The sequence below is a fragment of the Engystomops pustulosus genome, chromosome 9 (genome assembly GCF_040894005.1).
Source record: "Engystomops pustulosus chromosome 9, aEngPut4.maternal, whole genome shotgun sequence".
NCBI classification, from domain to species: domain Eukaryota; kingdom Metazoa; phylum Chordata; class Amphibia; order Anura; family Leptodactylidae; genus Engystomops; species Engystomops pustulosus.
Genome location: NC_092419.1, coordinates 65,909,810 through 65,935,388, shown reverse-complemented (window position 1 = coordinate 65,935,388; position 25,579 = coordinate 65,909,810). Strand labels below are relative to the sequence as shown.

The 25,579-nt window shown below is 45.1% G+C and overlaps 80 pseudogenes; all 80 read right to left on the bottom strand.

Moving 5' to 3' along the window:
• Positions 1-241: 241 nt before the first annotated feature.
• Positions 242-360, bottom strand: LOC140093143 (5S ribosomal RNA; annotated as a pseudogene).
• Positions 361-430: 70 nt separating this feature from the next.
• LOC140091916 (5S ribosomal RNA) lies at positions 431-549 on the bottom strand (annotated as a pseudogene).
• A 70-nt stretch (positions 550-619) lies between these two features.
• Positions 620-738, bottom strand: LOC140079866 (5S ribosomal RNA; annotated as a pseudogene).
• A 259-nt stretch (positions 739-997) lies between these two features.
• On the bottom strand, positions 998-1,116 carry LOC140099093 (5S ribosomal RNA; annotated as a pseudogene).
• A 258-nt stretch (positions 1,117-1,374) lies between these two features.
• On the bottom strand, positions 1,375-1,493 carry LOC140086028 (5S ribosomal RNA; annotated as a pseudogene).
• Positions 1,494-1,563: 70 nt separating this feature from the next.
• LOC140095837 (5S ribosomal RNA) lies at positions 1,564-1,682 on the bottom strand (annotated as a pseudogene).
• Positions 1,683-1,940: 258 nt separating this feature from the next.
• LOC140100267 (5S ribosomal RNA) lies at positions 1,941-2,059 on the bottom strand (annotated as a pseudogene).
• Positions 2,060-2,276: 217 nt separating this feature from the next.
• On the bottom strand, positions 2,277-2,395 carry LOC140099092 (5S ribosomal RNA; annotated as a pseudogene).
• Positions 2,396-2,465: 70 nt separating this feature from the next.
• Positions 2,466-2,584, bottom strand: LOC140079865 (5S ribosomal RNA; annotated as a pseudogene).
• Positions 2,585-2,654: 70 nt separating this feature from the next.
• Positions 2,655-2,773, bottom strand: LOC140088488 (5S ribosomal RNA; annotated as a pseudogene).
• Positions 2,774-2,843: 70 nt separating this feature from the next.
• On the bottom strand, positions 2,844-2,962 carry LOC140079864 (5S ribosomal RNA; annotated as a pseudogene).
• Positions 2,963-3,221: 259 nt separating this feature from the next.
• Positions 3,222-3,340, bottom strand: LOC140096717 (5S ribosomal RNA; annotated as a pseudogene).
• Positions 3,341-3,934: 594 nt separating this feature from the next.
• On the bottom strand, positions 3,935-4,053 carry LOC140093142 (5S ribosomal RNA; annotated as a pseudogene).
• Positions 4,054-4,123: 70 nt separating this feature from the next.
• LOC140091915 (5S ribosomal RNA) lies at positions 4,124-4,242 on the bottom strand (annotated as a pseudogene).
• A 70-nt stretch (positions 4,243-4,312) lies between these two features.
• Positions 4,313-4,431, bottom strand: LOC140079863 (5S ribosomal RNA; annotated as a pseudogene).
• Positions 4,432-4,690: 259 nt separating this feature from the next.
• Positions 4,691-4,809, bottom strand: LOC140099091 (5S ribosomal RNA; annotated as a pseudogene).
• A 258-nt stretch (positions 4,810-5,067) lies between these two features.
• Positions 5,068-5,186, bottom strand: LOC140086027 (5S ribosomal RNA; annotated as a pseudogene).
• A 70-nt stretch (positions 5,187-5,256) lies between these two features.
• LOC140095836 (5S ribosomal RNA) lies at positions 5,257-5,375 on the bottom strand (annotated as a pseudogene).
• A 258-nt stretch (positions 5,376-5,633) lies between these two features.
• On the bottom strand, positions 5,634-5,752 carry LOC140100255 (5S ribosomal RNA; annotated as a pseudogene).
• Positions 5,753-5,969: 217 nt separating this feature from the next.
• LOC140099089 (5S ribosomal RNA) lies at positions 5,970-6,088 on the bottom strand (annotated as a pseudogene).
• A 70-nt stretch (positions 6,089-6,158) lies between these two features.
• On the bottom strand, positions 6,159-6,277 carry LOC140086737 (5S ribosomal RNA; annotated as a pseudogene).
• A 70-nt stretch (positions 6,278-6,347) lies between these two features.
• On the bottom strand, positions 6,348-6,466 carry LOC140088487 (5S ribosomal RNA; annotated as a pseudogene).
• A 259-nt stretch (positions 6,467-6,725) lies between these two features.
• Positions 6,726-6,844, bottom strand: LOC140079862 (5S ribosomal RNA; annotated as a pseudogene).
• A 259-nt stretch (positions 6,845-7,103) lies between these two features.
• Positions 7,104-7,222, bottom strand: LOC140088673 (5S ribosomal RNA; annotated as a pseudogene).
• Positions 7,223-7,815: 593 nt separating this feature from the next.
• On the bottom strand, positions 7,816-7,934 carry LOC140092285 (5S ribosomal RNA; annotated as a pseudogene).
• Positions 7,935-8,004: 70 nt separating this feature from the next.
• On the bottom strand, positions 8,005-8,123 carry LOC140091914 (5S ribosomal RNA; annotated as a pseudogene).
• Positions 8,124-8,193: 70 nt separating this feature from the next.
• On the bottom strand, positions 8,194-8,312 carry LOC140079861 (5S ribosomal RNA; annotated as a pseudogene).
• Positions 8,313-8,571: 259 nt separating this feature from the next.
• Positions 8,572-8,690, bottom strand: LOC140099088 (5S ribosomal RNA; annotated as a pseudogene).
• Positions 8,691-8,948: 258 nt separating this feature from the next.
• LOC140084033 (5S ribosomal RNA) lies at positions 8,949-9,067 on the bottom strand (annotated as a pseudogene).
• Positions 9,068-9,138: 71 nt separating this feature from the next.
• Positions 9,139-9,257, bottom strand: LOC140093075 (5S ribosomal RNA; annotated as a pseudogene).
• A 451-nt stretch (positions 9,258-9,708) lies between these two features.
• Positions 9,709-9,827, bottom strand: LOC140085440 (5S ribosomal RNA; annotated as a pseudogene).
• Positions 9,828-9,897: 70 nt separating this feature from the next.
• On the bottom strand, positions 9,898-10,016 carry LOC140086802 (5S ribosomal RNA; annotated as a pseudogene).
• Positions 10,017-10,803: 787 nt separating this feature from the next.
• LOC140086304 (5S ribosomal RNA) lies at positions 10,804-10,922 on the bottom strand (annotated as a pseudogene).
• A 70-nt stretch (positions 10,923-10,992) lies between these two features.
• Positions 10,993-11,111, bottom strand: LOC140087774 (5S ribosomal RNA; annotated as a pseudogene).
• Positions 11,112-11,369: 258 nt separating this feature from the next.
• On the bottom strand, positions 11,370-11,488 carry LOC140100243 (5S ribosomal RNA; annotated as a pseudogene).
• A 217-nt stretch (positions 11,489-11,705) lies between these two features.
• Positions 11,706-11,824, bottom strand: LOC140088089 (5S ribosomal RNA; annotated as a pseudogene).
• A 70-nt stretch (positions 11,825-11,894) lies between these two features.
• On the bottom strand, positions 11,895-12,013 carry LOC140079859 (5S ribosomal RNA; annotated as a pseudogene).
• A 259-nt stretch (positions 12,014-12,272) lies between these two features.
• LOC140079858 (5S ribosomal RNA) lies at positions 12,273-12,391 on the bottom strand (annotated as a pseudogene).
• A 70-nt stretch (positions 12,392-12,461) lies between these two features.
• Positions 12,462-12,580, bottom strand: LOC140089510 (5S ribosomal RNA; annotated as a pseudogene).
• Positions 12,581-12,797: 217 nt separating this feature from the next.
• On the bottom strand, positions 12,798-12,916 carry LOC140084907 (5S ribosomal RNA; annotated as a pseudogene).
• A 70-nt stretch (positions 12,917-12,986) lies between these two features.
• LOC140098133 (5S ribosomal RNA) lies at positions 12,987-13,105 on the bottom strand (annotated as a pseudogene).
• A 258-nt stretch (positions 13,106-13,363) lies between these two features.
• LOC140100229 (5S ribosomal RNA) lies at positions 13,364-13,482 on the bottom strand (annotated as a pseudogene).
• Positions 13,483-13,699: 217 nt separating this feature from the next.
• LOC140099087 (5S ribosomal RNA) lies at positions 13,700-13,818 on the bottom strand (annotated as a pseudogene).
• Positions 13,819-13,888: 70 nt separating this feature from the next.
• On the bottom strand, positions 13,889-14,007 carry LOC140079857 (5S ribosomal RNA; annotated as a pseudogene).
• A 70-nt stretch (positions 14,008-14,077) lies between these two features.
• LOC140088486 (5S ribosomal RNA) lies at positions 14,078-14,196 on the bottom strand (annotated as a pseudogene).
• A 259-nt stretch (positions 14,197-14,455) lies between these two features.
• LOC140079856 (5S ribosomal RNA) lies at positions 14,456-14,574 on the bottom strand (annotated as a pseudogene).
• Positions 14,575-14,833: 259 nt separating this feature from the next.
• LOC140096716 (5S ribosomal RNA) lies at positions 14,834-14,952 on the bottom strand (annotated as a pseudogene).
• A 258-nt stretch (positions 14,953-15,210) lies between these two features.
• Positions 15,211-15,329, bottom strand: LOC140100217 (5S ribosomal RNA; annotated as a pseudogene).
• Positions 15,330-15,546: 217 nt separating this feature from the next.
• On the bottom strand, positions 15,547-15,665 carry LOC140099086 (5S ribosomal RNA; annotated as a pseudogene).
• A 70-nt stretch (positions 15,666-15,735) lies between these two features.
• Positions 15,736-15,854, bottom strand: LOC140079854 (5S ribosomal RNA; annotated as a pseudogene).
• A 259-nt stretch (positions 15,855-16,113) lies between these two features.
• On the bottom strand, positions 16,114-16,232 carry LOC140084813 (5S ribosomal RNA; annotated as a pseudogene).
• A 70-nt stretch (positions 16,233-16,302) lies between these two features.
• Positions 16,303-16,421, bottom strand: LOC140089509 (5S ribosomal RNA; annotated as a pseudogene).
• A 70-nt stretch (positions 16,422-16,491) lies between these two features.
• Positions 16,492-16,610, bottom strand: LOC140088672 (5S ribosomal RNA; annotated as a pseudogene).
• A 594-nt stretch (positions 16,611-17,204) lies between these two features.
• LOC140084906 (5S ribosomal RNA) lies at positions 17,205-17,323 on the bottom strand (annotated as a pseudogene).
• A 70-nt stretch (positions 17,324-17,393) lies between these two features.
• LOC140098132 (5S ribosomal RNA) lies at positions 17,394-17,512 on the bottom strand (annotated as a pseudogene).
• Positions 17,513-17,770: 258 nt separating this feature from the next.
• On the bottom strand, positions 17,771-17,889 carry LOC140100205 (5S ribosomal RNA; annotated as a pseudogene).
• Positions 17,890-18,106: 217 nt separating this feature from the next.
• LOC140099084 (5S ribosomal RNA) lies at positions 18,107-18,225 on the bottom strand (annotated as a pseudogene).
• A 259-nt stretch (positions 18,226-18,484) lies between these two features.
• Positions 18,485-18,603, bottom strand: LOC140096715 (5S ribosomal RNA; annotated as a pseudogene).
• Positions 18,604-18,861: 258 nt separating this feature from the next.
• Positions 18,862-18,980, bottom strand: LOC140100193 (5S ribosomal RNA; annotated as a pseudogene).
• Positions 18,981-19,197: 217 nt separating this feature from the next.
• On the bottom strand, positions 19,198-19,316 carry LOC140099083 (5S ribosomal RNA; annotated as a pseudogene).
• A 70-nt stretch (positions 19,317-19,386) lies between these two features.
• LOC140079853 (5S ribosomal RNA) lies at positions 19,387-19,505 on the bottom strand (annotated as a pseudogene).
• A 259-nt stretch (positions 19,506-19,764) lies between these two features.
• Positions 19,765-19,883, bottom strand: LOC140084812 (5S ribosomal RNA; annotated as a pseudogene).
• Positions 19,884-19,953: 70 nt separating this feature from the next.
• Positions 19,954-20,072, bottom strand: LOC140089507 (5S ribosomal RNA; annotated as a pseudogene).
• Positions 20,073-20,142: 70 nt separating this feature from the next.
• LOC140088671 (5S ribosomal RNA) lies at positions 20,143-20,261 on the bottom strand (annotated as a pseudogene).
• Positions 20,262-20,855: 594 nt separating this feature from the next.
• LOC140084905 (5S ribosomal RNA) lies at positions 20,856-20,974 on the bottom strand (annotated as a pseudogene).
• A 70-nt stretch (positions 20,975-21,044) lies between these two features.
• On the bottom strand, positions 21,045-21,163 carry LOC140098131 (5S ribosomal RNA; annotated as a pseudogene).
• A 258-nt stretch (positions 21,164-21,421) lies between these two features.
• LOC140100181 (5S ribosomal RNA) lies at positions 21,422-21,540 on the bottom strand (annotated as a pseudogene).
• Positions 21,541-21,757: 217 nt separating this feature from the next.
• Positions 21,758-21,876, bottom strand: LOC140099082 (5S ribosomal RNA; annotated as a pseudogene).
• Positions 21,877-21,946: 70 nt separating this feature from the next.
• On the bottom strand, positions 21,947-22,065 carry LOC140079852 (5S ribosomal RNA; annotated as a pseudogene).
• A 70-nt stretch (positions 22,066-22,135) lies between these two features.
• On the bottom strand, positions 22,136-22,254 carry LOC140088485 (5S ribosomal RNA; annotated as a pseudogene).
• A 259-nt stretch (positions 22,255-22,513) lies between these two features.
• LOC140079851 (5S ribosomal RNA) lies at positions 22,514-22,632 on the bottom strand (annotated as a pseudogene).
• A 259-nt stretch (positions 22,633-22,891) lies between these two features.
• Positions 22,892-23,010, bottom strand: LOC140096714 (5S ribosomal RNA; annotated as a pseudogene).
• A 594-nt stretch (positions 23,011-23,604) lies between these two features.
• Positions 23,605-23,723, bottom strand: LOC140084904 (5S ribosomal RNA; annotated as a pseudogene).
• Positions 23,724-23,793: 70 nt separating this feature from the next.
• LOC140098130 (5S ribosomal RNA) lies at positions 23,794-23,912 on the bottom strand (annotated as a pseudogene).
• A 258-nt stretch (positions 23,913-24,170) lies between these two features.
• On the bottom strand, positions 24,171-24,289 carry LOC140100169 (5S ribosomal RNA; annotated as a pseudogene).
• A 217-nt stretch (positions 24,290-24,506) lies between these two features.
• Positions 24,507-24,625, bottom strand: LOC140099081 (5S ribosomal RNA; annotated as a pseudogene).
• Positions 24,626-24,695: 70 nt separating this feature from the next.
• LOC140079850 (5S ribosomal RNA) lies at positions 24,696-24,814 on the bottom strand (annotated as a pseudogene).
• A 70-nt stretch (positions 24,815-24,884) lies between these two features.
• On the bottom strand, positions 24,885-25,003 carry LOC140088484 (5S ribosomal RNA; annotated as a pseudogene).
• A 70-nt stretch (positions 25,004-25,073) lies between these two features.
• Positions 25,074-25,192, bottom strand: LOC140096206 (5S ribosomal RNA; annotated as a pseudogene).
• Positions 25,193-25,262: 70 nt separating this feature from the next.
• Positions 25,263-25,381, bottom strand: LOC140079848 (5S ribosomal RNA; annotated as a pseudogene).
• Positions 25,382-25,579: the final 198 nt, after the last annotated feature.

The window sequence follows — 25,579 nt, the reverse complement described above, 5'->3', positions numbered from 1 at the left end:
ATTCAGCTTAGAATGGCCGTTGACAGCAGCTGTTCAATTTGAACCTTCTTTTACTATCTCATAGAGAAACTAACTCAATTTTCAGGTTCAAAAAGGTCAATGGAACTTGGGATTCCCAGCCAGTCTCCCATGCTGGTACTTGCCAAGCCTTAGCTTAGAATGGGCGTTGACAGCAGCTGTTCAATTTGAACCTTCTTTTACTATCTCATAGAGAAACTAACACAATTTTCAGGTTCAAAAAGGTCAACAGAACTTGGGATTCCCAGCCAGTCTCCCATGCTGGTACTTGCCAAGCCTTAAGCTGCAACGCTGCTGCGATCTGACGAGAGCAGGCACATTCAGCTTAGAATGGCTGTTGACAGCAGCTGTTCAATATGAACCTTCTTTTACTATCTCATAGAGAAACTAACACAATTTTCAGGCTCAAAAAGGTCAACGGAACTTAGGATTCCCAGCCAGTCTCCCATGCTGGTACATGCCAAGCCTTAAGCTGCATTGCTGCTGCGATCTGACGAGAGCAGGCACATTCAGCTTAGAATGGCCGTTGACAGCAGCTGTTCAGTTTGAACCTTCTTTTACTATCTCATAGAGAAACTAACACAATTTTCAGGTTCAAAAAGGTCAACAGAACTTGGGATTCCCAGCCAGTCTCCCATGCTGGTACTTGCCAAGCCTTAAGCTGCATTGCTGCTGCGATCTGACGAGAGCAGGCACATTCAGCTTAGAATGGCCGTTGACAGCAGCTGTTCAATTTGAACCTTCTTTTACTATCTCATAGAGAAACTAACACAATTTTCAGGTTCAAAAAGGTCAACAGAACTTGGGATTCCCAGCCAGTCTCCCATGCTGGTTTTTGCCAAGCCTTAAGCTGCATTGCTGCTGCGATCTGACGAGAGCAGGCACATTCAGCTTAGAATGGCCGTTGACAGCAGCTGTTCAATTTGAACCTTCTTTTACCATCTTTGACAGAGAAACTAACAATTTTCAGGTTCAAAAAGGTCAACGGAACTTGGGATTCCCAGCCAGTCTCCCATGCTGGTACTTGCCAAGCCTTAAGCTGCATTGCTGCTGCGATCTGACGAGAGCAGGCACATTCAGCTTAGAATGGCCGTTGACAGCAGCTGCCTAATTTCTACTTTGTTTTACTATCTCATAGAGAAACTAACACAATTTTCAGGTTCAAAAAGGTCAAGAGAACTTGGGATTCCCAGCCAGACTCCCATGCTGGTACTTGCCAAGCCTTAAGCTGCAACGCTGCTGCGATCTGACAAGAGCATGCACATTCAGCTTAGAATGGCAGTTGACAGCAGCTGTTCAATTTGAACCTTCTTTTACTATCTCATAGAGAAACTAACACAATTTTCAGGTTCAAAAAGTCAATGGAACTTGGGATTCCCAGCCAGTCTCCCATGCTGGTACTTGCCAAGCCTTAAGCTGCATTGCTGCTGCGTTCTGACGAGAGCAGGCACATTCAGCTTAGAATGGCCGTTGACAGCAGCTGTTCAATTTGAACCTTCTTTTACCATCTTTGACAGAGAAACTAACAATTTTCAGGTTCAAAAAGGGCAACAGAACGTGGGATTCCCAGCCAGTCTCCCATGCTGGTACTTGCCAAGCCTTAAGCTGCATTGCTGCTGCGATCTGACGAGAGCAGGCACATTCAGCTTAGAATGGCCGTTGACAGCAGCTGCCTAATTTCTACTTTCTTTTACTATCTCATAGAGAAACTAACACAATTTTCAGGTTCAAAAAGGTCAACAGAACTTGGGATTCCCAAGCAGTCTCCCATGCTGGTACTTGCCAAGCCTTAAGCTGCAACGCTGCTGCGATCTGACAAGAGCATGCACATTCAGCTTAGAATGGCCGTTGACAGCAGCTGTTCAATTTGAACCTTCTTTTACTATCTCATAGAGAAACTAACACATTTTCAGGTTCAAAAAGGTCAACGGAACTTGGGATTCCCAGCCAGTCTCCCATGCTGGTACTTGCCAAGCCTTAAGCTGCATTGCTGCTGCGATCTGATGAGAGCAGGCACATTCAGCTTAGAATGGCCGTTGACAGCAGCTGTTCAATTTGAACCTTCTTTTACTATCTCATAGAGAAACTAACTCAATTTTCAGGTTCAAAAAGGTCAATGGAACTTGGGATTCCCAGCCAGTCTCCCATGCTGGTACTTGCCAAGCCTTAGCTTAGAATGGGCGTTGACAGCAGCTGTTCAATTTGAACCTTCTTTTACTATCTCATAGAGAAACTAACACAATTTTCAGGTTCAAAAAGGTCAACGGAACTTGGGATTCCCAGCCAGTCTCCCATGCTGGTACTTGCCAAGCCTTAAGCTGCATTGCTGCTGCGATCTGACGAGAGCAGGCACATTCAGCTTAGAATGGCCGTTGACAGCAGCTGTTCAATTTGAACCTTCTTTTACTATCTCATAGAGAAACTAATACAATTTTCAGGTTCAAAAAGGTCAACAGAACTTGGGATTCCCAGCCAGTCTCCCATGCTGGTACTTGCCAAGCCTTAAGCTGCATTGCTGCTGCGATCTGACGAGAGCAGGCACATTCAGCTTAGAATGGCCGTTGACAGCAGCTGTTCAATTTGAACCTTCTTTTACTATCTCATAGAGAAACTAACACAATTTTCAGGTTCAAAAAGGTCAATGGAACTTGGGATTCCCTGCCAGTCTCCCATGCTGGTACTTGCCAAGCCTTAAGCTGCATTGCTGCTGCGATCTGACGAGAGCAGGCACATTCAGCTTAGAATGGCCATTGACAGCAGCTGTTCAATTTGAACCTTCTTTTACTATCTCATAGAGAAACTAACACAATTTTCAGGTTCAAAAAGGTCAACAGAACTTGGGATTCCCAGCCAGTCTCCCATGCTGGTACTTGCCAAGCCTTAAGCTGCATTGCTGCTGCGATCTGACGAGAGCAGGCACATTCAGCTTAGAATGGCCGTTGACAGCAGCTGTTCAATTTGAACCTTCTTTTACTATCTCATAGAGAAACTAACACAATTTTCAGGTTCAAAAAGGTCAACAGAACTTGGGATTTCCAGCCAGTCTCCCATGCTGGTACTTGCCAAACCTTAAGCTGCATTGCTGCTGCGATCTGACGAAAGCAGGCACATTCAGCTTAATATGGCCGTTGACAGCAGCTGTTCAATTTGAACCTTCTTTTACCATCTTTGACAGAGAAACTAACAATTTTCAGGTTCAAAAAGGTCAATGGAACGTGGGATTCCCAGCCAGTCTCCCATGCTGGTACTTGCCAAGCCTTAAGCTGCATTGCTGCTGCGATCTGACGAGAGCAGGCACATTCAGCTTAGAATGGCCGTTGACAGCAGCTGCCTAATTTCTACTTTCTTTTACTATCTCATAGAGAAACTAACACAATTTTCAGGTTCAAAAAGGTCAACAGAACTTGGGATTCCCAGCCAGTCTCCCATGCTGGTACTTGCCAAGCCTTAAGCTGCAACGCTGCTGCGATCTGACAAGAGCATGCACATTCAGCTTAGAATGGCCGTTGACAGCAGCTGTTCAATTTGAACCTTCTTTTACTATCTCATAGAGAAACTAACACATTTTCAGGTTCAAAAAGGTCAACGGAACTTGGGATTCCCAGCCAGTCTCCCATGCTGGTACTTGCCAAGCCTTAAGCTGCAACGCTGCTGCGATCTGACAAGAGCATGCACATTCAGCTTAGAATGGCCGTTGACAGCAGCTGTTCAATTTGAACCTTCTTTTACTATCTCATAGAGAAACTAACTCAATTTTCAGGTTCAAAAAGGTCAATGGAACTTGGGATTCCCAGCCAGTCTCCCATGCTGGTACTTGCCAAGCCTTAGCTTAGAATGGGCGTTGACAGCAGCTGTTCAATTTGAACCTTCTTTTACTATCTCATAGAGAAACTAACACAATTTTCAGGTTCAAAAAGGTCAACAGAACTTGGGATTCCCAGCCAGTCTCCCATGCTGGTACTTGCCAAGCCTTAAGCTGCAACGCTGCTGCGATCTGACGAGAGCAGGCACATTCAGCTTAGAATGGCTGTTGACAGCAGCTGTTCAATTTGAACCTTCTTTTACTATCTCATAGAGAAACTAACACAATTTTCAGGCTCAAAAAGGTCAACGGAACTTAGGATTCCCAGCCAGTCTCCCATGCTGGTACATGCCAAGCCTTAAGCTGCATTGCTGCTGCGATCTGACGAGAGCAGGCACATTCAGCTTAGAATGGCCGTTGACAGCAGCTGTTCAGTTTGAACCTTCTTTTACTATCTCATAGAGAAACTAACACAATTTTCAGGTTCAAAAAGGTCAACAGAACTTGGGATTCCCAGCCAGTCTCCCATGCTGGTACTTGCCAAGCCTTAAGCTGCATTGCTGCTGCGATCTGACGAGAGCAGGCACATTCAGCTTAGAATGGCCGTTGACAGCAGCTGTTCAATTTGAACCTTCTTTTACTATCTCATAGAGAAACTAACACAATTTTCAGGTTCAAAAAGGTCAACAGAACTTGGGATTCCCAGCCAGTCTCCCATGCTGGTTTTTGCCAAGCCTTAAGCTGCATTGCTGCTGCGATCTGACGAGAGCAGGCACATTCAGCTTAGAATGGCCGTTGACAGCAGCTGTTCAATTTGAACCTTCTTTTACCATCTTTGACAGAGAAACTAACAATTTTCAGGTTCAAAAAGGTCAACGGAACTTGGGATTCCCAGCCAGTCTCCCATGCTGGTACTTGCCAAGCCTTAAGCTGCATTGCTGCTGCGATCTGACGAGAGCAGGCACATTCAGCTTAGAATGGCCGTTGACAGCAGCTGCCTAATTTCTACTTTGTTTTACTATCTCATAGAGAAACTAACACAATTTTCAGGTTCAAAAAGGTCAAGAGAACTTGGGATTCCCAGCCAGACTCCCATGCTGGTACTTGCCAAGCCTTAAGCTGCAACGCTGCTGCGATCTGACAAGAGCATGCACATTCAGCTTAGAATGGCAGTTGACAGCAGCTGTTCAATTTGAACCTTCTTTTACTATCTCATAGAGAAACTAACACAATTTTCAGGTTCAAAAAGTCAATGGAACTTGGGATTCCCAGCCAGTCTCCCATGCTGGTACTTGCCAAGCCTTAAGCTGCATTGCTGCTGCGTTCTGACGAGAGCAGGCACATTCAGCTTAGAATGGCCGTTGACAGCAGCTGTTCAATTTGAACCTTCTTTTACCATCTTTGACAGAGAAACTAACAATTTTCAGGTTCAAAAAGGGCAACAGAACGTGGGATTCCCAGCCAGTCTCCCATGCTGGTACTTGCCAAGCCTTAAGCTGCATTGCTGCTGCGATCTGACGAGAGCAGGCACATTCAGCTTAGAATGGCCGTTGACAGCAGCTGCCTAATTTCTACTTTCTTTTACTATCTCATAGAGAAACTAACACAATTTTCAGGTTCAAAAAGGTCAACAGAACTTGGGATTCCCAAGCAGTCTCCCATGCTGGTACTTGCCAAGCCTTAAGCTGCAACGCTGCTGCGATCTGACAAGAGCATGCACATTCAGCTTAGAATGGCCGTTGACAGCAGCTGTTCAATTTGAACCTTCTTTTACTATCTCATAGAGAAACTAACACATTTTCAGGTTCAAAAAGGTCAACGGAACTTGGGATTCCCAGCCAGTCTCCCATGCTGGTACTTGCCAAGCCTTAAGCTGCATTGCTGCTGCGATCTGATGAGAGCAGGCACATTCAGCTTAGAATGGCCGTTGACAGCAGCTGTTCAATTTGAACCTTCTTTTACTATCTCATAGAGAAACTAACTCAATTTTCAGGTTCAAAAAGGTCAATGGAACTTGGGATTCCCAGCCAGTCTCCCATGCTGGTACTTGCCAAGCCTTAGCTTAGAATGGGCGTTGACAGCAGCTGTTCAATTTGAACCTTCTTTTACTATCTCATAGAGAAACTAACACAATTTTCAGGTTCAAAAAGGTCAACGGAACTTGGGATTCCCAGCCAGTCTCCCATGCTGGTACTTGCCAAGCCTTAAGCTGCATTGCTGCTGCGATCTGACGAGAGCAGGCACATTCAGCTTAGAATGGCCGTTGACAGCAGCTGTTCAATTTGAACCTTCTTTTACTATCTCATAGAGAAACTAATACAATTTTCAGGTTCAAAAAGGTCAACAGAACTTGGGATTCCCAGCCAGTCTCCCATGCTGGTACTTGCCAAGCCTTAAGCTGCATTGCTGCTGCGATCTGACGAGAGCAGGCACATTCAGCTTAGAATGGCCGTTGATAGCAGCTGTTCAATTTGAACCTTCTTTTACTATCTCATAGAGAAACTAACACAATTTTCAGGTTCAAAAAGGTCAATGGAACTTGGGATTCCCTGCCAGTCTCCCATGCTGGTACTTGCCAAGCCTTAAGCTGCATTGCTGCTGCGATCTGACGAGAGCAGGCACATTCAGCTTAGAATGGCCATTGACAGCAGCTGTTCAATTTGAACCTTCTTTTACTATCTCATAGAGAAACTAACACAATTTTCAGGTTCAAAAAGGTCAACAGAACTTGGGATTCCCAGTCAGTCTCCCATGCTGGTACTTGCCAAGCCTTAAGCTGCATCGCTGCTGCAATCTGACAAGAGCACACACATTCAGCTTAGAAGGGCCGTTGACAGCAGCTGTTCAATTTGAACCTTCTTTTACTATCTCATAGAGAAACTAACACAATTTTCAGGTTCAAAAAGGTCAACAGAACTTGGGATTCCCAGCCAGTCTCCCATGCTGGTACTTGCCAAGCCTTAAGCTGCATTGCTGCTGCGATCTGACGAGAGCAGGCACATTCAGCTTAGAATGGCCGTTGACAGCAGCTGTTCAATTTGAACCTTCTTTTACTATCTCATAGAGAAAATAACACAATTTTCAGGTTCAAAAAGGTCAACAGAACTTGGGATTTCCAGCCAGTCTCCCATGCTGGTACTTGCCAAACCTTAAGCTGCATTGCTGCTGCGATCTGACGAAAGCAGGCACATTCAGCTTAATATGGCCGTTGACAGCAGCTGTTCAATTTGAACCTTCTTTTACCATCTTTGACAGAGAAACTAACAATTTTCAGGTTCAAAAAGGTCAACGGAACGTGGGATTCCCAGCCAGTCTCCCATGCTGGTACTTGCCAAGCCTTAAGCTGCATTGCTGCTGCGATCTGACGAGAGCAGGCACATTCAGCTTAGAATGGCCGTTGACAGCAGCTGTTCAATTTGAACCTTCTTTTACTATCTCATAGAGAAACTAACACATTTTCAGGTTCAAAAAGGTCAACGGAACTTGGGATTCCCAGCCAGTCTCCCATGCTGGTACTTGCCAAGCCTTAAGCTGCAACGCTGCTGCGATCTGACAAGAGCATGCACATTCAGCTTAGAATGGCCGTTGACAGCAGCTGTTCAATTTGAACCTTCTTTTACTATCTCATAGAGAAACTAACACATTTTCAGGTTCAAAAAGGTCAACGGAACTTGGGATTCCCAGCCAGTCTCCCATGCTGGTACTTGCCAAGCCTTAAGCTGCAACGCTGCTGCGATCTGACAAGAGCATGCACATTCAGCTTAGAATGGCCGTTGACAGCAGCTGTTCAATTTGAACCTTCTTTTACTATCTCATAGAGAAACTAACTCAATTTTCAGGTTCAAAAAGGTCAATGGAACTTGGGATTCCCAGCCAGTCTCCCATGCTGGTACTTGCCAAGCCTTAGCTTAGAATGGGCGTTGACAGCAGCTGTTCAATTTTAACCTTCTTTTACTATCTCATAGAGAAACTAACACAATTTTCAGGTTCAAAAAGGTCAACAGAACTTGGGATTCCCAGCCAGTCTCCCATGCTGGTACTTGCCAAGCCTTAAGCTGCAACGCTGCTGCGATCTGACGAGAGCAGGCACATTCAGCTTAGAATGGCCGTTGACAGCAGCTGTTCAATTTGAACCTTCTTTTACTATCTCATAGAGAAACTAACACAATTTTCAGGCTCAAAAAGGTCAACGGAACTTAGGATTCCCAGCCAGTCTCCCATGCTGGTACATGCCAAGCCTTAAGCTGCATTGCTGCTGCGATCTGACGAGAGCAGGCACATTCAGCTTAGAATGGCCGTTGACAGCAGCTGTTCAGTTTGAACCTTCTTTTACTATCTCATAGAGAAACTAACACAATTTTCAGGTTCAAAAAGGTCAACAGAACTTGGGATTCCCAGCCAGTCTCCCATGCTGGTACTTGCCAAGCCTTAAGCTGCATTGCTGCTGCGATCTGACGAGAGCAGGCACATTCAGCTTAGAATGGCCGTTGACAGCAGCTGTTCAATTTGAACCTTCTTTTACTATCTCATAGAGAAACTAACACAATGTTCAGGTTCAAAAAGGTCAACAGAACTTGGGATTCCCAGCCAGTCTCCCATGCTGGTTTTTGCCAAGCCTTAAGCTGCATTGCTGCTGCGATCTGACGAGAGCAGGCACATTCAGCTTAGAATGGCCGTTGACAGCAGCTGTTCAATTTGAACCTTCTTTTACCATCTTTGACAGAGAAACTAACAATTTTCAGGTTCAAAAAGGTCAACGGAACTTGGGATTCCCAGCCAGTCTCCCATGCTGGTACTTGCCAAGCCTTAAGCTGCATTGCTGCTGCGATCTGACGAGAGCAGGCACATTCAGCTTAGAATGGCCGTTGACAGCAGCTGCCTAATTTCTACTTTGTTTTACTATCTCATAGAGAAACTAACACAATTTTCAGGTTCAAAAAGGTCAAGAGAACTTGGGATTCCCAGCCAGACTCCCATGCTGGTACTTGCCAAGCCTTAAGCTGCAACGCTGCTGCGATCTGACAAGAGCATGCACATTCAGCTTAGAATGGCAGTTGACAGCAGCTGTTCAATTTGAACCTTCTTTTACTATCTCATAGAGAAACTAACACAATTTTCAGGTTCAAAAAGTCAATGGAACTTGGGATTCCCAGCCAGTCTCCCATGCTGGTACTTGCCAAGCCTTAAGCTGCATTGCTGCTGCGATCTGACGAGAGCAGGCGCATTCAGCTTAGAATGGCCGTTGACAGCAGCTGTTCAATTTGAACCTTCTTTTACTATCTCATAGAGAAACTAACACAATTTTCAGGTTAAAAAAAGGTCAACGGAACTTATGATTCCCAGCCAGTCTCCCATGCTGGTACTTGCCAAGCCTTAAGCTGCATTGCTGCTGCGATCTGACGAGAGCAGGCACATTCAGCTTAGAATGGCCGTTGACAGCAGCTGTTCAATTTGAACCTTCTTTTACTATCTCATAGAGAAACTAACACAATTTTCAGGTTCAAAAAGGTCAACGGAACTTGGGACTCCCAGCCAGTCTCCCATGCTGGTACTTGCCAAGCCTTAAGCTGCATTGCTGCTGCGATCTGACGAGAGCAGGCACATTAAGCTTAGTAGAATGGCCGTTGACAGCAGTTGTTCAATTTGAACCTTCTTTTACTATCTCATAGAGAAACTAACACGATTTTCAGGTTCAAAAATGTCAACAGAACTTGGGATTCCCAGCCAGTCTCCCATGCTGGTACTTGCAAAGCCTTAAGCTGCATTGCTGCTGCGATCTGACCAGAGCATGCACATTCAGCTTAGAATGGCTGTTGACAGCAGCTGTTCAATTTGAACCTTCTTTTACTATCTCATAGAGAAACTAACACAATTTTCAGGTTCAAAAAGGTCAACGGAACTTGGGATTCCCAGCTAGTCTCCCATGCTGGTACTTGCCAAGCCTTAAGCTGCATTGCTGCTGCGATCTGACGAGAGCAGGCACATTCAGCTTAGAATGGCCGTTGACAGCAACTGTTCAATTTGAACCTTATTTTACTACCTCATAGAGAAACTAACACAATTTTCAGGTTCAAAAAGGTCAACAGAACTTAGGATTCCCAGCCAGTCTCCCATGCTGGTACTTGCCAAGCCTTAAGCTGCATTGCTGCTGCGATCTGACGAGAGCAGGCACATTCAGCTTAGAATGGCCGTTGACAGCAGCTGTTCAATTTGAACCTTCTTTTACTATCTCATAGAGAAACTAACACAATTTTCAGGTTCAAAAAGGTCAACGGAACTTGGGACTCCCAGCCAGTCTCCCATGCTGGTACTTGCCAAGCCTTAAGCTGCATTGCTGCTGCGATCTGACGAGAGCAGGCACATTAAGCTTAGTAGAATGGCCGTTGACAGCAGTTGTTCAATTTGAACCTTCTTTTACTATCTCATAGAGAAACTAACACGATTTTCAGGTTCAAAAATGTCAACAGAACTTGGGATTCCCAGCCAGTCTCCCATGCTGGTACTTGCAAAGCCTTAAGCTGCATTGCTGCTGCGATCTGACCAGAGCATGCACATTCAGCTTAGAATGGCTGTTGACAGCAGCTGTTCAATTTGAACCTTCTTTTACTATCTCATAGAGAAACTAACACAATTTTCAGGTTCAAAAAGGTCAATGGAACTTGGGATTCCCAGCTAGTCTCCCATGCTGGTACTTGCCAAGCCTTAAGCTGCATTGCTGCTGCGATCTGACAAGAGCATGCACATTCAGCTTAGAATGGCTGTTGACAGCAGCTGTTCAATTTGAACCTTCTTTTACTATCTCATAGAGAAACTAACTCAATTTTCAGGTTCAAAAAGGTCAATGGAACTTGGGATTCCCAGCCAGTCTCCCATGCTGGTACTTGCCAAGCCTTAGCTTAGAATGGGCGTTGACAGCAGCTGTTCAATTTGAACCTTCTTTTACTATCTCATAGAGAAACTAACACAATTTTCAGGTTCAAAAAGGTCAACGGAACTTGGGATTCCCAGCCAGTCTCCCATGCTGGTACTTGCCAAACCTTAAGCTGCATTGCTGCTGCGATCTGACGAGAGCAGGCACATTCAGCTTAGAATGGCCGTTGACAGCAGCTGTTCAATTTGAACCTTCTTTTACCATCTTTGACAGAGAAACTAACAATTTTCAGGTTCAAAAAGGTCAACAGAACATGGGATTCCCAGCCAGTCTCCCATGCTGGTACTTGCCAAGCCTTAAGCTGCATTGCTGCTGCGATCTGACGAGAGCAGGCACATTCAGCTTAGAATGGCCGTTGACAGCAGCTGCCTAATTTCTACTTTCTTTTACTATCTCATAGAGAAACTAACACAATTTTCAGGTTCAAAAAGGTCAACAGAACTTGGGATTCCCAGGCAGTCTCCCATGCTGGTACTTGCCAAGCCTTAAGCTGCAACGCTGCTGCGATCTGACAAGAGCATGCACATTCAGCTTAGAATGGCCGTTGACAGCAGCTGTTCAATTTGAACCTTCTTTTACTATCTCATAGAGAAACTAACACATTTTCAGGTTCAAAAAGGTCAACGGAACTTGGGATTCCCAGCCAGTCTCCCATGCTGGTACTTGCCAAGCCTTAAGCTGCATTGCTGCTGCGATCTGATGAGAGCAGGCACATTCAGCTTAGAATGGCCGTTGACAGCAGCTGTTCAATTTGAACCTTCTTTTACTATCTCATAGAGAAACTAACTCAATTTTCAGGTTCAAAAAGGTCAATGGAACTTGGGATTCCCAGCCAGTCTCCCATGCTGGTACTTGCCAAGCCTTAGCTTAGAATGGGCGTTGACAGCAGCTGTTCAATTTGAACCTTCTTTTACTATCTCATAGAGAAACTAACACAATTTTCAGGTTCAAAAAGGTCAACGGAACTTGGGATTCCCAGCCAGTCTGCCATGCTGGTACTTGCCAAGCCTTAAGCTGCATTGCTGCTGCGATCTGACGAGAGCAGGCACATTCAGCTTAGAATGGCCGTTGACAGCAGCTGTTCAATTTGAACCTTCTTTTACTATCTCATAGAGAAACTAATACAATTTTCAGGTTCAAAAAGGTCAACAGAACTTGGGATTCCCAGCCAGTCTCCCATGCTGGTACTTGCCAAGCCTTAAGCTGCATTGCTGCTGCGATCTGACGAGAGCAGGCACATTCAGCTTAGAATGGCCGTTGACAGCAGCTGTTCAATTTGAACCTTCTTTTACTATCTCATAGAGAAACTAACACAATTTTCAGGTTCAAAAAGGTCAATGGAACTTGGGATTCCCTGCCAGTCTCCCATGCTGGTACTTGCCAAGCCTTAAGCTGCATTGCTGCTGCGATCTGACAAGAGCACACACATTCAGCTTAGAAGGGCCGTTGACAGCAGCTGTTCAATTTGAACCTTCTTTTACTATCTCATAGAGAAACTAACACAATTTTCAGGTTCAAAAAGGTCAACAGAACTTGGGATTCCCAGCCAGTCTCCCATGCTGGTACTTGCCAAGCCTTAAGCTGCATTGCTGCTGCGATCTGACGAGAGCAGGCACATTCAGCTTAGAATGGCCGTTGACAGCAGCTGTTCAATTTGAACCTTCTTTTACTATCTCATAGAGAAACTAACACAATTTTCAGGTTCAAAAAGGTCAACAGAACTTGGGATTCCCAGCCAGTCTCCCATGCTGGTACTTGCCAAACCTTAAGCTGCATTGCTGCTGCGATCTGACGAGAGCAGGCACATTCAGCTTAATATGGCCGTTGACAGCAGCTGTTCAATTTGAACCTTCTTTTACTATCTCATAGAGAAACTAACTCAATTTTCAGGTTCAAAAAGGTCAATGGAACTTGGGATTCCCAGCCAGTCTCCCATGCTGGTACTTGCCAAGCCTTAGCTTAGAATGGGCGTTGACAGCAGCTGTTCAATTTGAACCTTCTTTTACTATCTCATAGAGAAACTAACACAATTTTCAGGTTCAAAAAGGTCAACAGAACTTGGGATTCCCAGCCAGTCTCCCATGCTGGTACTTGCCAAACCTTAAGCTGCATTGCTGCTGCGTTCTGACGAGAGCAGGCACATTCAGCTTAGAATGGCCGTTGACAGCAGCTGTTCAATTTGAACCTTCTTTTACCATCTTTGACAGAGAAACTAACAATTTTCAGGTTCAAAAAGGTCAACAGAACGTGGGATTTCCAGCCAGTCTCCCATGCTGGTACTTGCCAAGCCTTAAGCTGCATTGCTGCTGCGATCTGACGAGAGCAGGCACATTCAGCTTAGAATGGCCGTTGACAGCAGCTGCCTAATTTCTACTTTCTTTTACTATCTCATAGAGAAACTAACACAATTTTCAGGTTCAAAAAGGTCAACAGAACTTGGGATTCCCAAGCAGTCTCCCATGCTGGTACTTGCCAAGCCTTAAGCTGCAACGCTGCTGCGATCTGACAAGAGCATGCACATTCAGCTTAGAATGGCCGTTGACAGCAGCTGTTCAATTTGAACCTTCTTTTACTATCTCATAGAGAAACTAACACATTTTCAGGTTCAAAAAGGTCAACGGAACTTGGGATTCCCAGCCAGTCTCCCATGCTGGTACTTGCCAAGCCTTAAGCTGCATTGCTGCTGCGATCTGATGAGAGCAGGCACATTCAGCTTAGAATGGCCGTTGACAGCAGCTGTTCAATTTGAACCTTCTTTTACTATCTCATAGAGAAACTAACTCAATTTTCAGGTTCAAAAAGGTCAATGGAACTTGGGATTCCCAGCCAGTCTCCCATGCTGGTACTTGCCAAGCCTTAGCTTAGAATGGGCGTTGACAGCAGCTGTTCAATTTGAACCTTCTTTTACTATCTCATAGAGAAACTAACACAATTTTCAGGTTCAAAAAGGTCAACGGAACTTGGGATTCCCAGCCAGTCTCCCATGCTGGTACTTGCCAAGCCTTAAGCTGCATTGCTGCTGCGATCTGACGAGAGCAGGCACATTCAGCTTAGAATGGCCGTTGACAGCAGCTGTTCAATTTGAACCTTCTTTTACTATCTCATAGAGAAACTAATACAATTTTCAGGTTCAAAAAGGTCAACAGAACTTGGGATTCCCAGCCAGTCTCCCATGCTGGTACTTGCCAAGCCTTAAGCTGCATTGCTGCTGCGATCTGACGAGAGCAGGCACATTCAGCTTAGAATGGCCGTTGACAGCAGCTGTTCAATTTGAACCTTCTTTTACTATCTCATAGAGAAACTAACACAATTTTCAGGTTCAAAAAGGTCAATGGAACTTGGGATTCCCTGCCAGTCTCCCATGCTGGTACTTGCCAAGCCTTAAGCTGCATTGCTGCTGCGATCTGACGAGAGCAGGCACATTCAGCTTAGAATGGCCATTGACAGCAGCTGTTCAATTTGAACCTTCTTTTACTATCTCATAGAGAAACTAACACAATTTTCAGGTTCAAAAAGGTCAACAGAACTTGGGATTCCCAGTCAGTCTCCCATGCTGGTACTTGCCAAGCCTTAAGCTGCATCGCTGCTGCGATCTGACAAGAGCACACACATTCAGCTTAGAAGGGCCGTTGACAGCAGCTGTTCAATTTGAACCTTCTTTTACTATCTCATAGAGAAACTAACACAATTTTCAGGTTCAAAAAGGTCAACAGAACTTGGGATTCCCAGCCAGTCTCCCATGCTGGTACTTGCCAAGCCTTAAGCTGCATTGCTGCTGCGATCTGACGAGAGCAGGCACATTCAGCTTAGAATGGCCGTTGACAGCAGCTGTTCAATTTGAACCTTCTTTTACTATCTCATAGAGAAACTAACACAATTTTCAGGTTCAAAAAGGTCAACAGAACTTGGGATTTCCAGCCAGTCTCCCATGCTGGTACTTGCCAAACCTTAAGCTGCATTGCTGCTGCGATCTGACGAAAGCAGGCACATTCAGCTTAATATGGCCGTTGACAGCAGCTGTTCAATTTGAACCTTCTTTTACCATCTTTGACAGAGAAACTAACAATTTTCAGGTTCAAAAAGGTCAATGGAACGTGGGATTCCCAGCCAGTCTCCCATGCTGGTACTTGCCAAGCCTTAAGCTGCATTGCTGCTGCGATCTGACGAGAGCAGGCACATTCAGCTTAGAATGGCCGTTGACAGCAGCTGCCTAATTTCTACTTTCTTTTACTATCTCATAGAGAAACTAACACAATTTTCAGGTTCAAAAAGGTCAACAGAACTTGGGATTCCCAGCCAGTCTCCCATGCTGGTACTTGCCAAGCCTTAAGCTGCAACGCTGCTGCGATCTGACAAGAGCATGCACATTCAGCTTAGAATGGCCGTTGACAGCAGCTGTTCAATTTGAACCTTCTTTTACTATCTCATAGAGAAACTAACACATTTTCAGGTTCAAAAAGGTCAACGGAACTTGGGATTCCCAGCCAGTCTCCCATGCTGGTACTTGCCAAGCCTTAAGCTGCATTGCTGCTGCGATCTGATGAGAGCAGGCACATTCAGCTTAGAATGGCCGTTGACAGCAGCTGTTCAATTTGAACCTTCTTTTACTATCTCATAGAGAAACTAACTCAATTTTCAGGTTCAAAAAGGTCAATGGAACTTGGGATTCCCAGCCAGTCTCCCATGCTGGTACTTGCCAAGCCTTAGCTTAGAATGGGCGTTGACAGCAGCTGTTCAATTTGAACCTTCTTTTACTATCTCATAGAGAAACTAACACAATTTTCAGGTTCAAAAAGGTCAACGGAACTTGGGATTCCCAGCCAGTCTCCCATGCTGGTACTTGCCAAGCCTTAAGCTGCATTGCTGCTGCGATCTGACGAGAGCAGGCACATTCAGCTTAGAATGGCCGTTGACAGCAGCTGTTCAATTTGAACCTTCTTTTACTATCTCATAGAGAAACTAATACAATTTTCAGGTTCAAAAAGGTCAACAGAACTTGGGATTCCCAGCCAGTCTCCCATGCTGGTACTTGCCAAGCCTTAAGCTGCATTGCTGCTGCGATCTGACGAGAGCAGGCACATTCAGCTTAGAATGGCCGTTGACAGCAGCTGTTCAATTTGAACCTTCTTTTACTATCTCATAGAGAAACTAACACAATTTTCAGGTTCAAAAAGGTCAATGGAACTTGGGATTCCCTGCCAGTCTCCCATGCTGGTACTTGCCAAGCCTTAAGCTGCATTGCTGCTGCGATCTGACAAGAGCACACACATTCAGCTTAGAAGGGCCGTTGACAGCAGCTGTTCAATTTGAACCTTCTTTTACTATCTCATAGAGAAACTAACACAATTTTCAGGTTCAAACAGGTCAACAGAACTTGGGATTCCCAGCCAGTCTCCCATGCTGGTACTTGCCAAGCCTTAAACTGCATTGCTGCTGCGATCTGACGAGAGCAGGCACATTCAGCTTAGAATGGCCGTTGACAGCAGCTGTTCAATTTGAACCTTCTTTTACTATCTCATAGAGAAACTAACACAATTTTCAGGTTCAAAAAGGTCAACAGAACTTGGGATTCCCAGCCAGTCTCCCATGCTGGTACTTGCCAAACCTTAAGCTGCATTGCTGCTGCGATCTGACGAGAGCAGGCACATTCAGCTTAATATGGCCGTTGACAGCAGCTGTTCAATTTGAACCTTCTTTTACCATCTTTGACAGAGAAACTAACAATTTTCAGGTTCAAAAAGGTCAACGGAACGTGGGATTCCCAGCCAGTCTCCCATGCTGGTACTTGCCAAGCCTTAAGCTGCATTGCTGCTGCGATCTGACGAGAGCAGGCACATTCAGCTTAGAATGGCCGTTGACAGCAGCTGCCTAATTTCTACTTTCTTTTACTATCTCATAGAGAAACTAACACAATTTTCAGGTTCAAAAAGGTCAACAGAACTTGGGATTCCCAGCCAGTCTCCCATGCTGGTACTTGCCAAGCCTTAAGCTGCAACGCTGCTGCGATCTGACAAGAGCATGCACATTCAGCTTAGAATGGCCGTTGACAGCAGCTGTTCAATTTGAACCTTCTTTTACTATCTCATAGAGAAACTAACACATTTTCAGGTTCAAAAAGGTCAACGGAACTTGGGATTCCCAGCCAGTCTCCCATGCTGGTACTTGCCAAGCCTTAAGCTGCAACGCTGCTGCGATCTGACAAGAGCATGCACATTCAGCTTAGAATGGCCGTTGACAGCAGCTGTTCAATTTGAACCTTCTTTTACTATCTCATAGAGAAACTAACTCAATTTTCAGGTTCAAAAAGGTCAATGGAACTTGGGATTCCCAGCCAGTCTCCCATGCTGGTACTTGCCAAGCCTTAGCTTAGAATGGGCGTTGACAGCAGCTGTTCAATTTGAACATTCTTTTACTATCTCATAGAGAAACTAACACAATTTTCAGGTTCAAAAAGGTCAACAGAACTTGGGATTCCCAGCCAGTCTCCCATGCTGGTACTTGCCAAACCTTAAGCTGCATTGCTGCTGCGTTCTGACGAGAGCAGGCACATTCAGCTTAGAATGGCCGTTGACAGCAGCTGTTCAATTTGAACCTTCTTTTACCATCTTTGACAGAGAAACTAACAATTTTCAGGTTCAAAAAGGTCAACAGAACGTGGGATTTCCAGCCAGTCTCCCATGCTGGTACTTGCCAAGCCTTAAGCTGCATTGCTGCTGCGATCTGACGAGAGCAGGCACATTCAGCTTAGAATGGCCGTTGACAGCAGCTGCCTAATTTCTACTTTCTTTTACTATCTCATAGAGAAACTAACACAATTTTCAGGTTCAAAAAGGTCAACAGAACTTGGGATTCCCAAGCAGTCTCCCATGCTGGTACTTGCCAAGCCTTAAGCTGCAACGCTGCTGCGATCTGACAAGAGCATGCACATTCAGCTTAGAATGGCCGTTGACAGCAGCTGTTCAATTTGAACCTTCTTTTACTATCTCATAGAGAAACTAACACATTTTCAGGTTCAAAAAGGTCAACGGAACTTGGGATTCCCAGCCAGTCTCCCATGCTGGTACTTGCCAAGCCTTAAGCTGCATTGCTGCTGCGATCTGATGAGAGCAGGCACATTCAGCTTAGAATGGCCGTTGACAGCAGCTGTTCAATTTGAACCTTCTTTTACTATCTCATAGAGAAACTAACTCAATTTTCAGGTTCAAAAAGGTCAATGGAACTTGGGATTCCCAGCCAGTCTCCCATGCTGGTACTTGCCAAGCCTTAGCTTAGAATGGGCGTTGACAGCAGCTGTTCAATTTGAACCTTCTTTTACTATCTCATAGAGAAACTAACACAATTTTCAGGTTCAAAAAGGTCAACGGAACTTGGGATTCCCAGCCAGTCTCCCATGCTGGTACTTGCCAAGCCTTAAGCTGCATTGCTGCTGCGATCTGACGAGAGCAGGCACATTCAGCTTAGAATGGCCGTTGACAGCAGCTGTTCAATTTGAACCTTCTTTTACTATCTCATAGAGAAACTAACACAATTTTCAGGTTCAAAAAGGTCAACAGAACTTGGGATTTCCAGCCAGTCTCCCATGCTGGTACTTGCCAAACCTTAAGCTGCATTGCTGCTGCGATCTGACGAAAGCAGGCACATTCAGCTTAATATGGCCGTTGACAGCAGCTGTTCAATTTGAACCTTCTTTTACCATCTTTGACAGAGAAACTAACAATTTTCAGGTTCAAAAAGGTCAATGGAACGTGGGATTCCCAGCCAGTCTCCCATGCTGGTACTTGCCAAGCCTTAAGCTGCATTGCTGCTGCGATCTGACGAGAGCAGGCACATTCAGCTTAGAATGGCCGTTGACAGCAGCTGCCTAATTTCTACTTTCTTTTACTATCTCATAGAGAAACTAACACAATTTTCAGGTTCAAAAAGGTCAACAGAACTTGGGATTCCCAGCCAGTCTCCCATGCTGGTACTTGCCAAGCCTTAAGCTGCAACGCTGCTGCGATCTGACAAGAGCATGCACATTCAGCTTAGAATGGCCGTTGACAGCAGCTGTTCAATTTGAACCTTCTTTTACTATCTCATAGAGAAACTAACACATTTTCAGGTTCAAAAAGGTCAACGGAACTTGGGATTCCCAGCCAGTCTCCCATGCTGGTACTTGCCAAGCCTTAAGCTGCATTGCTGCTGCGATCTGATGAGAGCAGGCACATTCAGCTTAGAATGGCCGTTGACAGCAGCTGTTCAATTTGAACCTTCTTTTACTATCTCATAGAGAAACTAACTCAATTTTCAGGTTCAAAAAGGTCAATGGAACTTGGGATTCCCAGCCAGTCTCCCATGCTGGTACTTGCCAAGCCTTAGCTTAGAATGGGCGTTGACAGCAGCTGTTCAATTTGAACCTTCTTTTACTATCTCATAGAGAAACTAACACAATTTTCAGGTTCAAAAAGGTCAACGGAACTTGGGATTCCCAGCCAGTCTCCCATGCTGGTACTTGCCAAGCCTTAAGCTGCATTGCTGCTGCGATCTGACGAGAGCAGGCACATTCAGCTTAGAATGGCCGTTGACAGCAGCTGTTCAATTTGAACCTTCTTTTACTATCTCATAGAGAAACTAATACAATTTTCAGGTTCAAAAAGGTCAACAGAACTTGGGATTCCCAGCCAGTCTCCCATGCTGGTACTTGCCAAGCCTTAAGCTGCATTGCTGCTGCGATCTGACGAGAGCAGGCACATTCAGCTTAGAATGGCCGTTGACAGCAGCTGTTCAATTTGAACCTTCTTTTACTATCTCATAGAGAAACTAACACAATTTTCAGGTTCAAAAAGGTCAATGGAACTTGGGATTCCCTGCCAGTCTCCCATGCTGGTACTTGCCAAGCCTTAAGCTGCATTGCTGCTGCGATCTGACAAGAGCACACACATTCAGCTTAGAAGGGCCGTTGACAGCAGCTGTTCAATTTGAACCTTCTTTTACTATCTCATAGAGAAACTAACACAATTTTCAGGTTCAAACAGGTCAACAGAACTTGGGATTCCCAGCCAGTCTCCCATGCTGGTACTTGCCAAGCCTTAAACTGCATTGCTGCTGCGATCTGACGAGAGCAGGCACATTCAGCTTAGAATGGCCGTTGACAGCAGCTGTTCAATTTGAACCTTCTTTTACTATCTCATAGAGAAACTAACACAATTTTCAGGTTCAAAAAGGTCAACAGAACTTGGGATTCCCAGCCAGTCTCCCATGCTGGTACTTGCCAAACCTTAAGCTGCATTGCTGCTGCGATCTGACGAGAGCAGGCACATTCAGCTTAATATGGCCGTTGACAGCAGCTGTTCAATTTGAACCTTCTTTTACCATCTTTGACAGAGAAACTAACAATTTTCAGGTTCAAAAAGGTCAACGGAACGTGGGATTCCCAGCCAGTCTCCCATGCTGGTACTTGCCAAGCCTTAAGCTGCATTGCTGCTGCGATCTGACGAGAGCAGGCACATTCAGCTTAGAATGGCCGTTGACAGCAGCTGCCTAATTTCTACTTTCTTTTACTATCTCATAGAGAAACTAACACAATTTTCAGGTTCAAAAAGGTCAACAGAACTTGGGATTCCCAGCCAGTCTCCCATGCTGGTACTTGCCAAGCCTTAAGCTGCAACGCTGCTGCGATCTGACAAGAGCATGCACATTCAGCTTAGAATGGCCGTTGACAGCAGCTGTTCAATTTGAACCTTCTTTTACTATCTCATAGAGAAACTAACACATTTTCAGGTTCAAAAAGGTCAACGGAACTTGGGATTCCCAGCCAGTCTCCCATGCTGGTACTTGCCAAGCCTTAAGCTGCAACGCTGCTGCGATCTGACAAGAGCATGCACATTCAGCTTAGAATGGCCGTTGACAGCAGCTGTTCAATTTGAACCTTCTTTTACTATCTCATAGAGAAACTAACTCAATTTTCAGGTTCAAAAAGGTCAATGGAACTTGGGATTCCCAGCCAGTCTCCCATGCTGGTACTTGCCAAGCCTTAGCTTAGAATGGGCGTTGACAGCAGCTGTTCAATTTGAACATTCTTTTACTATCTCATAGAGAAACTAACACAATTTTCAGGTTCAAAAAGGTCAACAGAACTTGGGATTCCCAGCCAGTCTCCCATGCTGGTACTTGCCAAACCTTAAGCTGCATTGCTGCTGCGTTCTGACGAGAGCAGGCACATTCAGCTTAGAATGGCCGTTGACAGCAGCTGTTCAATTTGAACCTTCTTTTACCATCTTTGACAGAGAAACTAACAATTTTCAGGTTCAAAAAGGTCAACAGAACGTGGGATTTCCAGCCAGTCTCCCATGCTGGTACTTGCCAAGCCTTAAGCTGCATTGCTGCTGCGATCTGACGAGAGCAGGCACATTCAGCTTAGAATGGCCGTTGACAGCAGCTGCCTAATTTCTACTTTCTTTTACTATCTCATAGAGAAACTAACACAATTTTCAGGTTCAAAAAGGTCAACAGAACTTGGGATTCCCAAGCAGTCTCCCATGCTGGTACTTGCCAAGCCTTAAGCTGCAACGCTGCTGCGATCTGACAAGAGCATGCACATTCAGCTTAGAATGGCCGTTGACAGCAGCTGTTCAATTTGAACCTTCTTTTACTATCTCATAGAGAAACTAACACATTTTCAGGTTCAAAAAGGTCAACGGAACTTGGGATTCCCAGCCAGTCTCCCATGCTGGTACTTGCCAAGCCTTAAGCTGCATTGCTGCTGCGATCTGATGAGAGCAGGCACATTCAGCTTAGAATGGCCGTTGACAGCAGCTGTTCAATTTGAACCTTCTTTTACTATCTCATAGAGAAACTAACTCAATTTTCAGGTTCAAAAAGGTCAATGGAACTTGGGATTCCCAGCCAGTCTCCCATGCTGGTACTTGCCAAGCCTTAGCTTAGAATGGGCGTTGACAGCAGCTGTTCAATTTGAACCTTCTTTTACTATCTCATAGAGAAACTAACACAATTTTCAGGTTCAAAAAGGTCAACGGAACTTGGGATTCCCAGCCAGTCTCCCATGCTGGTACTTGCCAAGCCTTAAGCTGCATTGCTGCTGCGATCTGACGAGAGCAGGCACATTCAGCTTAGAATGGCCGTTGACAGCAGCTGTTCAATTTGAACCTTCTTTTACTATCTCATAGAGAAACTAATACAATTTTCAGGTTCAAAAAGGTCAACAGAACTTGGGATTCCCAGCCAGTCTCCCATGCTGGTACTTGCCAAGCCTTAAGCTGCATTGCTGCTGCGATCTGACGAGAGCAGGCACATTCAGCTTAGAATGGCCGTTGACAGCAGCTGTTCAATTTGAACCTTCTTTTACTATCTCATAGAGAAACTAACACAATTTTCAGGTTCAAAAAGGTCAATGGAACTTGGGATTCCCTGCCAGTCTCCCATGCTGGTACTTGCCAAGCCTTAAGCTGCATTGCTGCTGCGATCTGACGAGAGCAGGCACATTCAGCTTAGAATGGCCATTGACAGCAGCTGTTCAATTTGAACCTTCTTTTACTATCTCATAGAGAAACTAACACAATTTTCAGGTTCAAAAAGGTCAACAGAACTTGGGATTCCCAGTCAGTCTCCCATGCTGGTACTTGCCAAGCCTTAAGCTGCATCGCTGCTGCGATCTGACAAGAGCACACACATTCAGCTTAGAAGGGCCGTTGACAGCAGCTGTTCAATTTGAACCTTCTTTTACTATCTCATAGAGAAACTAACACAATTTTCAGGTTCAAAAAGGTCAACAGAACTTGGGATTCCCAGCCAGTCTCCCATGCTGGTACTTGCCAAGCCTTAAGCTGCATTGCTGCTGCGATCTGACGAGAGCAGGCACATTCAGCTTAGAATGGCCGTTGACAGCAGCTGTTCAATTTGAACCTTCTTTTACTATCTCATAGAGAAACTAACACAATTTTCAGGTTCAAAAAGGTCAACAGAACTTGGGATTTCCAGCCAGTCTCCCATGCTGGTACTTGCCAAACCTTAAGCTGCATTGCTGCTGCGATCTGACGAAAGCAGGCACATTCAGCTTAATATGGCCGTTGACAGCAGCTGTTCAATTTGAACCTTCTTTTACCATCTTTGACAGAGAAACTAACAATTTTCAGGTTCAAAAAGGTCAATGGAACGTGGGATTCCCAGCCAGTCTCCCATGCTGGTACTTGCCAAGCCTTAAGCTGCATTGCTGCTGCGATCTGACGAGAGCAGGCACATTCAGCTTAGAATGGCCGTTGACAGCAGCTGCCTAATTTCTACTTTCTTTTACTATCTCATAGAGAAACTAACACAATTTTCAGGTTCAAAAAGGTCAACAGAACTTGGGATTCCCAGCCAGTCTCCCATGCTGGTACTTGCCAAGCCTTAAGCTGCAACGCTGCTGCGATCTGACAAGAGCATGCACATTCAGCTTAGAATGGCCGTTGACAGCAGCTGTTCAATTTGAACCTTCTTTTACTATCTCATAGAGAAACTAACACATTTTCAGGTTCAAAAAGGTCAACGGAACTTGGGATTCCCAGCCAGTCTCCCATGCTGGTACTTGCCAAGCCTTAAGCTGCAACGCTGCTGCGATCTGACAAGAGCATGCACATTCAGCTTAGAATGGCCGTTGACAGCAGCTGTTCAATTTGAACCTTCTTTTACTATCTCATAGAGAAACTAACTCAATTTTCAGGTTCAAAAAGGTCAATGGAACTTGGGATTCCCAGCCAGTCTCCCATGCTGGTACTTGCCAAGCCTTAGCTTAGAATGGGCGTTGACAGCAGCTGTTCAATTTGAACCTTCTTTTACTATCTCATAGAGAAACTAACACAATTTTCAGGTTCAAAAAGGTCAACAGAACTTGGGATTCCCAGCCAGTCTCCCATGCTGGTACTTGCCAAACCTTAAGCTGCATTGCTGCTGCGTTCTGACGAGAGCAGGCACATTCAGCTTAGAATGGCCGTTGACAGCAGCTGTTCAATTTGAACCTTCTTTTACCATCTTTGACAGAGAAACTAACAATTTTCAGGTTCAAAAAGGTCAACAGAACGTGGGATTTCCAGCCAGTCTCCCATGCTGGTACTTGCCAAGCCTTAAGCTGCATTGCTGCTGCGATCTGACGAGAGCAGGCACATTCAGCTTAGAATGGCCGTTGACAGCAGCTGCCTAATTTCTACTTTCTTTTACTATCTCATAGAGAAACTAACACAATTTTCAGGTTCAAAAAGGTCAACAGAACTTGGGATTCCCAAGCAGTCTCCCATGCTGGTACTTGCCAAGCCTTAAGCTGCAACGCTGCTGCGATCTGACAAGAGCATGCACATTCAGCTTAGAATGGCCGTTGACAGCAGCTGTTCAATTTGAACCTTCTTTTACTATCTCATAGAGAAACTAACACATTTTCAGGTTCAAAAAGGTCAACGGAACTTGGGATTCCCAGCCAGTCTCCCATGCTGGTACTTGCCAAGCCTTAAGCTGCATTGCTGCTGCGATCTGATGAGAGCAGGCACATTCAGCTTAGAATGGCCGTTGACAGCAGCTGTTCAATTTGAACCTTCTTTTACTATCTCATAGAGAAACTAACTCAATTTTCAGGTTCAAAAAGGTCAATGGAACTTGGGATTCCCAGCCAGTCTCCCATGCTGGTACTTGCCAAGCCTTAGCTTAGAATGGGCGTTGACAGCAGCTGTTCAATTTGAACCTTCTTTTACTATCTCATAGAGAAACTAACACAATTTTCAGGTTCAAAAAGGTCAACGGAACTTGGGATTCCCAGCCAGTCTCCCATGCTGGTACTTGCCAAGCCTTAAGCTGCATTGCTGCTGCGATCTGACGAGAGCAGGCACATTCAGCTTAGAATGGCCGTTGACAGCAGCTGTTCAATTTGAACCTTCTTTTACTATCTCATAGAGAAACTAATACAATTTTCAGGTTCAAAAAGGTCAACAGAACTTGGGATTCCCAGCCAGTCTCCCATGCTGGTACTTGCCAAGCCTTAAGCTGCATTGCTGCTGCGATCTGACGAGAGCAGGCACATTCAGCTTAGAATGGCCGTTGACAGCAGCTGTTCAATTTGAACCTTCTTTTACTATCTCATAGAGAAACTAACACAATTTTCAGGTTCAAAAAGGTCAATGGAACTTGGGATTCCCTGCCAGTCTCCCATGCTGGTACTTGCCAAGCCTTAAGCTGCATTGCTGCTGCGATCTGACGAGAGCAGGCACATTCAGCTTAGAATGGCCATTGACAGCAGCTGTTCAATTTGAACCTTCTTTTACTATCTCATAGAGAAACTAACACAATTTTCAGGTTCAAAAAGGTCAACAGAACTTGGGATTCCCAGTCAGTCTCCCATGCTGGTACTTGCCAAGCCTTAAGCTGCATCGCTGCTGCGATCTGACAAGAGCAGGCACATTCAGCTTAGAAGGGCCGTTGACAGCAGCTGTTCAATTTGAACCTTCTTTTACTATCTCATAGAGAAACTAACACAATTTTCAGGTTCAAAAAGGTCAACAGAACTTGGGATTCCCAGCCAGTCTCCCATGCTGGTACTTGCCAAGCCTTAAGCTGCATTGCTGCTGCGATCTGACGAGAGCAGGCACATTCAGCTTAGAATGGCCGTTGACAGCAGCTGTTCAATTTGAACCTTCTTTTACTATCTCATAGAGAAACTAACACAATTTTCAGGTTCAAAAAGGTCAACAGAACTTGGGATTTCCAGCCAGTCTCCCATGCTGGTACTTGCCAAACCTTAAGCTGCATTGCTGCTGCGATCTGACGAAAGCAGGCACATTCAGCTTAATATGGCCGTTGACAGCAGCTGT